Genomic DNA, 6,523 nt, shown 5'->3' with positions numbered 1-6,523 from the left:
CCAAAATTAAAATATCATAGTTTGTCAGTTATTTCCATAATAATAAGAACAGCTGAAAACTTCAGTAATATTTTTCAGTTTCGTCCTTTGATGCCATGGTGATAGGTTGACCTCAGCCAGCAACTGGCACCTCCAACATGAGAAAGGAAGCTGGTGGGCACTTCTGCATACTGTCCAGTACTCCCCAGCTTTGGGAAGCAGAGCAGCATTTCCACAAGGCTGGCAGCTGGTGAGTTGACACCATGAAAACATTTAAACTGCTAATCTGAGGACTCAATGGTTGAAATTCTTGAAGAATTCCCTTTGTGAGAAACTGGGGAAAAAATTACTGTAACTACATCATCAAGAAACCATGAACAATTTTAATAAGAGTTTGTTACATTTTTTTTTTTTTTTGAGGCAGGGTCTCACTCTAGCCCAGGCTGACCTGGAATTCACTATGGAGTCTCAGGGTGGCCTTGAACTCACGGCAATCCACCTACCTCTGCCTCCCGAGTGCTGGGATTAAAGGTGTGTGCCACCACACCCGGTTTTACTATCGAGTTCATTCTGAACCAAAGAATTAAAGAAGCTTCTTCTAATGGCAAAAAAGCTGCTTTTTATGTTGTCAGCCTTGGAGACATTCTACACAAACAAAGCTGCAAGCATCCTGGGCAGTGGGGTAGTAAGACAAAAGCTTTCATTGGAAATATTCTGCTTGGAAATTCAGTAGTTATCACATACTTTTAGTATCTTTTGTCCATCTTCTTTGTGGTGAATAAAACTTGTTTTATACCCCCCAAATAAATTTCTATTCTTTTTAAAGATTTATTTACTTTAATTTCTTTAATTTTTTATGTTTATTATTAACGAGATGTTTCATATGGATACATCATATGTTGGTACCCTCTTTTCTCTCATCCCTGCCCCTATTCCATTGGGGATGCTCCTCAGTTGGGTTCCAGGCATTCCCCATGGGGTTGTAGTTTATGCATTGTGGGAGCAGAAGTCAGTTATTTTTGCTGGGGAGGGAATGCCTCTGGGCATGATGTCTGAACCTGTGGCTCTTACAATCTTTCTGCCTCTCTTTCGCAAAATTCCCTGATCCATTGTGGGTGGGTTTTAAGTCCATTTCATCTATGATCTCTTAGGAGCCTCTGGATCTCTGCTTTGGTAGGTGTTGAGTGTCCTCAGGGTATGCCTTCTATGCCCTGGCGCTGACTATCAGGAACAGCATGGAAGCAGCACTCTTGCTCATCTCCTTAATTCCTCTGTGGCTTCGCTGAAGTGTGAGGGATAGTTTATCTCCTCCAGATTCGCTATCTTCTGAAAAAGAATAACAGATTCTCCAACAGACAGTGAGGTCAGCATAGTTTACATGGGATAAGCATTATTAATTTAGGGAGAATTTGATGTATGTAACTCCTCTTTTGGACACAGAGTAGTGAGAACTTGACACTGGAGAACTTAATCTTTGTCTCCATGGGATTCTGATCTGGCTCCCAATTCCAGATATGGGTTCCTTTACAGTGAACAGACTTCTTAGCCAATCATGAAGCTATTGCAGCTGGCTTGGGGCAGTTTGGAGCCTGCCAGTTTGTCAGAAGCAGGGCCCATGCTCTGCTTTCCTGGTCAAAGTGTCCCTGGGTCTCCAATTCTAGGATACCCTGCACCTGAGGGTGCTGGGCAGCAGGCACAAAGTGAGTAGGCAAGGTCTATGTTCCCCCAGGTCCTCCCAGTTTTCTGGTCCCCGTAGGTCCCCCTGCAGCTGGCTTGAGGAGGCATGGTCCCTGTGTAGGGGCTGTGGTATCCTGACTGGCCTGTGGGTACCTATTCCCCTGAGTCAGAAGGTGCACAGGCTACTGGAGGAGCATGCCTCTTGCCTCCAGCTCTCCAGCTTCCTGGCATTTGGTTCCCTAATCTGTGATTCCTGTGTGCTGAAGAGTATAGGCAAGTGAAGTGAGTAGGCCAGAGCTCCCAGTTCCCCAGGTACCTTTGATGTACCTGCAATCTCCACAATGTGTGCATCTGTGGTATGCCACCATATACCAATCCAGTTCACAGTTAAAACAGAACACCCTCTGAAGATCCTATAAGGACAAAATCTTGCTTCCTCCTCAATAGAATAAAGTGTCTCCTGAAGATAGGTAAACACAAAAAAGCCAATGAAAGTCAGAAAACAGAGATCTCCACCAAGGATGCCAATTCCCACAATGAAAGCCTCCAATGAAATCATAGAAAAATCAACAGAAATTTAATCCCAAAATGAACATACAGCAACCAATGAGACTCTGATCAAAAGAATTGCTAAACTGGAAGTAAACCATTAAAAATCCAGCAATTGTATAAATGAAATTTCTTTTTGTCACTCCCTTTTATGCAGATCCAGAGTCCAAGGCTGCCTCCAAAAAGTATTATCTATGCAAGTTCTCTCTCTCTCTCTCTCTCTCTCTCTCTCTCTCTCTCTCTCTCTTTTGAGGTAGGGTTTCACTCTAGCTCAGGCTGACTTGGAATTCACTACTTAGTCTCAGGGTGGCCTTTAGCTCATGGTGTACCGAGTGCTGGGATTAAAGGTGTGCCCCCCACACCTGGCTTCTATGCAAATTCTTATAAACAAGTCTGCCAAATTAAGTACTCTACTAGTAACAGAGTCCAGATGATGACTTCTGATGTTGAAGTTGAGTTCATGGAAGTCACCCGAGTACACCCAAAGGAAAAGTTGGTTTTGTGGGTTGCCGTGGATGATTCTAAAGTAGTCTGTCACCTCAGTGATTAAACTTGGTGTAACACTGAAAGCAAGAAGACTTCCTTTGGAATTAATCAAGGAGCTAAATATCAGTGTCAAAGGCATCAGCTTCTACTTTGGGACTGGATTTACCATTCCTGAGATTTCCATACAGGCAGTGTCTGATGCCCCCTGTGTCTTAGATGTGGTAGCTGAGGTTTGCTTCATCATGAATCAGCTCGATCTTGATGGTGGCTTTCCTGGATTTGAAGATGTGAAGCCAAACTTTGAAGAGATCACCAATGCAATCAACCAAGGTCTGGAGAAGTATTTTCCATCCAGTACATGGAGACCTTGATGGTATCATCGAGCACTCTAACTGGATATGGACGCTGTTGCTGTTGTTTCTACTTTCAGTGGATACCACAGGCCTGCTACTATGTGATGTCATGACCAATGTAGCAACTTATGAAGCAAGTTCAGAACCACAGCTTCCCTGTTAAAGAGCAGGAGCAGGACAACAGCACTGTGCCATGTCTTGTGCTCAGCAAAGCAGGGTGGACTGTCACCCGGCAGCCTGTGCTTCTGCTGCTATCAGTATGTAGATACCATGCTCATAGCTCTTCACCGCAAATATAGCTTGATTGATGGGATTTGAGGGGGAGCATTTAATTTAATCACTTCTGGTTTGAAATGTCTTTGTAAGAACAGGGCTGGCACAGATGCAATAATATGAAAAGAAGGCTAGGTGATGTGGTCACATTTTTGCTCTATATGCTTTTAGCTCATTTTTAAACCATATTAAAGTATGCCCTCCATTTGCTGAGCAAGCATTTGTAGCTTGAACAGTGGCAGACTGAGTTCAAAGATTAGTACTGTGACTCACCTTGAAAACAAAGTACCTTGAAATTTAAAAAAAAGAGTTTCCATATTGATATATTTGTACCATGTTAGTTAGATTAAGTAGGGTAAAGTCAGTAGATTCTATTAGATTTTATTCTGTTTGTATTTTCTTCTTCCTTGTGACATTTAGTAAGATAAAAAATATAATTTATATGTTCTTTTCTAGTAAAAGAATCTTGGACTCTTTAAAATATCAATCACAATTTAAATAATTGTGCCAAATTTCTTAACTATGCAAAATTTAAAATATTGTTAAAAGACAATATATAAACTATTCATGTGGATAATACCTTCTTGTAATATAGCTGAATACTTTTTATTATGAACATTTTAACCAAGATTAGGTAGTCATAAATTATTTAAAAGCAAGGTACTGAGCAGAATGTTTTCTTAATTTCAGGTTTCAAGCTCAGGTCATATGCAGTAAGTATTGTGGAAAGTCAATTAAGATTCAAGATTTGTAACCCCCTCCTTTCTTTTGGAATTCCCACTACGGGAATTCTTCCTATCTTTCTTCAATCTGCTTTTTCTCTGTTTAAAAAGATTTCCACATTGCATCAGAATTTGGCGAATTACAACTTAGCTTATTTTGCATGTCAACATCAAAATATGGGTATCAAATTAAATAGCAGCAATCCAACCCAGTACAATTATTATTTAACCTACACTGATATGTCACCATGCATACAGCACATAAAGCAAATGAGATAGTCTGGATTATACTTGTAAATTAGAAGTTTTACCTCCTTAAGTCACTTTGGTTCAGATCCATTGATAACTATGTAAAGAGTGCTGGATTTAAATATTAATACTTCACTTTAGTCCTGTACTTTAAGTAAAGTTTCAAGTTGAAATGTCTTTTTTCCTTATCTGAAGGATTAAATGAAACTTGAACTCAGTGGCTTGCTAGCTAGGGAAGGACACTTGGTGATGGTGGATTGCTAAATTTGGCTCCAGCATGGTTCTGATTAGCTTGAGACTTAAAAAGCAAACTGAGACTTGATCGGCTAGAGTTCCAGTTTGTATTACTAGAAACATTTTTGTTTTTCCCTCCATTCGTCAAGCTGTAACTGTGTCCTTGTTCTTTTTTCTTGTGAACAATCTGCATCTGGGAATTCTGTCTAGTAAGCTGTTGTTGGTTCTTCCTAATGATTCTAGATTGAGGGGCTGGAATGTTACCTCTCTCCACCACTCATCTTTCAGCTTCTTTGCCACTTTTCAATGGGCTTTTCAGACTGCAGGATTTCCACTGCTTGTCCGCTTCCTTGCTTCCAAGCCCAGGATCATAGAAGTTTCTTTCTACCAAATTCTTCCCTTTTTCTCAATACATTAGTTTTCATCAGCCAATCTACTAAGTTCAGCCTAGGAGCTGAGGCCAACATATGAGTCTTCTCAGCACACAAGTTTGAGAGAAGTCCTAGTGATTTCGAGCTGATTGCCTAAGGCAGAAGCTCCCTCTGCATCCTTTCTAGGGGGTGCTGAGGTATGGATGGACTATCTGTGAACACCTCCGAGAGAGCGAGTGAGCTACTGAACTCCCCTGAATCTCCTGACCCTGAACAATGTTTGACATGTTAAAATTAAAGTTTATTTTGTAGAGCAGTGCTATGTTCAGGAAATCCACAGACCACCCCAATATCCTGTGTCTATAGTTCTCCACCCACACCTTGACACACCAGGGCATGCATCATAGCCAATGAGCCAAAGTGACAGCATTTTCATAAGGTCATCGTTTACTGTAGGGTTCACTCTGGGCTTTGACAGGTGGATAATGACATGCATTCACCATTATTTTTAAACTAAAACAATAGTTTTTCAAACCTTGTCCAAAGGTTATTCTCTGTTGTCTTCTCGTACTGACTGGTTTCTCTTAGTAATTCGTGCTCATCCATGTCCTTTTGTGATGGATGGCTCATTGTGTTTAAGCACTAGATAGTCACTGCTGGTTGTGTTACAGTTTACTCATTCATTCATCTACTGAAGGATGTTTCGGTTACTGCCAAGCTTTGGGAACCATGAACACAGTTGTAGTGGATAATTATCTATGTGCATATTTTTGTACATATGTATATCTTCAATAATTTGAAAAAAATATTAATGAAATGACTACTGGATTGTGTGGAAAGAGTCTAACTATTTTTGTAAGAAGGAATATGACTAATATTTAAAATGTATTTTTCCAGTCTTTCAGAGAGTGAATTCTAGTGTTTAAATGGAGCACTATTTTTTCTTGTCAGTAATGCTTTAATACATGGCTTGATCAATTATACACATAAAAATAGAATGTTTTGCCACTTCTGAAATTCCTATCTTTTGTCATGTTCAGAATGTAGCTAGTATAAATCAAACATTTTATCTTTTTAAATATAAATATAGCTATATACATAGGTGGTTCAACTTAAAATCCTACAGCATTTTTCTAAAATGAAACAGGAATAAAGCAAAATACTTGAGATTTCAAGATAATCATAAGCTACATCTCAAAGTGCCATGATTAAAGGGAGGTTATTTGGAAAACTCTGAAGTAATGCACACAAGTTATAGAAGGAAATTCTGGCAAGTTGAGGTGCTGATTTTTATGAATTTTGATACCATCAATTTCTACTGGGAAAAGTCAGAAAACTATGTATGGGAGCTGGTGCTTTGTACCCAACTCTACAACTACATACAAGAACTAGTGTCACAGTTCATTTCTAGAAAAGTCAATGTATTTGACCCTCACTTTAGCTCTGACAGGCCAAGAGCTACTTCTCTAGAAGAAGCCCACATAGTCATTGCAACCTCAGAGTTTAAAACTGCATCCTATAGTAATTTGAACAATAGGCAGTAGGAATACGAATTATTGAGAACTATGATAAAAGAACATTAAGTGAAGTTACCCCACAAAGGTTACTTTATCATTAGCAAACTATGGCT

General features: G+C 39.7%; 1 pseudogene; it reads left to right on the top strand.

Moving 5' to 3' along the window:
* Positions 1 to 2,581: 2,581 nt before the first annotated feature.
* Positions 2,582 to 3,062, top strand: LOC101594500 (annotated as a pseudogene).
* The last annotated feature ends 3,461 nt before the right edge of the window (positions 3,063 to 6,523 follow it).

Source organism: Jaculus jaculus, chromosome 2 (genome assembly GCF_020740685.1).
Source record: "Jaculus jaculus isolate mJacJac1 chromosome 2, mJacJac1.mat.Y.cur, whole genome shotgun sequence".
In the NCBI taxonomy this organism is placed as follows: Eukaryota; Metazoa; Chordata; class Mammalia; order Rodentia; family Dipodidae; genus Jaculus; species Jaculus jaculus.
The sequence above is the reverse complement of the archived record's forward strand: the minus strand, read 5'-3'. Positions and strand labels throughout refer to the sequence as shown.